Below are 1204 nucleotides of genomic sequence, written 5' to 3' on the forward strand. Positions count from 1 at the left end.
TCATTCTGGAAACATCCCCCAGGTTGTGGCTAAGCCATGTCTCCGCAGTATCCTTTCTTTCAGGAGTGCTAGTTCTGCAAGGTTCGCAGGAGAACTTCTGTAAAGTTTGGAAGGTAGGAGACGAGATACTGGCAGAAGTAAAGCTGTGAGGACCGGGCGTGAGTCGTGCTTCGGTAGCTCAGATGGTAGAGCACTTGCCAGCGAAAGGCAAAGGTCCCGAGTTCGAGTCTCGGTCGGGTGCACAAAGTTTTAATCTGCCAGGAAGTTTCATATCAGCGCACACTCCGCTGCAGAGTGAAAATCTCATTCTGAACCACAAGTCTCCTACCTTCCAAACTTTACAGAAGCTCTCCTGCGAAACATGCAGAACTAGCACTCGGTCGGGCACACAGTTTTAATCTGCCATGAAGTTTCATATCAGCGCACACTCCGCTGCAGAGTGAAAATCTCATTCTGGAAACATCCCCCAGGCTGTGGCTAAGCCATGTCTCCGCAATATCCTTTCTTTCAGGAGTGCTAGTTCTGCATGTTTCGCAGGAGAGCTTCTGTAAAGTTTGGAAGGTAGGAGACGAGGTACTGGCAGAAGTAAAGCTGTGAGTACCGGGCGTGAGTCGTGCTTCGGTAGCTCAGTTGGTAGAGCACTTGCCCGTGAAAGGCAAAGGTCCCGAGTTCGAGTCTCGGTCGGGCACACAGTTTTAATCTGCCATGAAGTTTCATATCAGCGCACACTCCGCTGCAGAGTGAAAATCTCATTCTGAACCACAACCATGTCAACTAAACGATATGGTCCGGCCTCCAATAGAGAATGGAAACCTACAATCAGCACCAACGCGAACCACAGCATGACTCAATTAGTTGCTTCGTCATTTCGATTACCTTATTAGTGACATGATAATTTCCCATGTCATGGTTTGTAGCACATACCAACATTATTTTAGAACTGCAATATTTGGCCAACTATACTGAAATTTAATGTCATTTTTTCATATACACTGAATCGCCAAGGAAACAGGTATAGGCATACATATTCAAGTACAGAGGTATGTAAACAGGCAGAATTCGGCGCTGTAGTCACCACGCCTATACAAGACAAAAAATGTCTGGCGCAGTTGTTAAATCGGTTACTGCTGCTACAATGGCTGGTTATCAAAATTTAAGTGAATTTGCCCCCCCCCCCCCCCCCTCATGAAACATGGACCTAGCC

General features: G+C 47.0%; 1 non-coding gene across 1 annotated transcript; it reads left to right on the plus strand.

The window, feature by feature from the left end:
* The first annotated feature begins 614 nt into the window (after positions 1-614).
* Positions 615-689, plus strand: Trnas-uga. Its single transcript has one exon. It is a non-coding gene; the product is annotated as a tRNA-Ser (tRNA).
* Positions 690-1204: the final 515 nt, after the last annotated feature.

Source organism: Schistocerca americana, chromosome 1, assembly GCF_021461395.2.
Source record: "Schistocerca americana isolate TAMUIC-IGC-003095 chromosome 1, iqSchAmer2.1, whole genome shotgun sequence".
Lineage (NCBI taxonomy): Eukaryota > Metazoa > Arthropoda > Insecta > Orthoptera > Acrididae > Schistocerca > Schistocerca americana.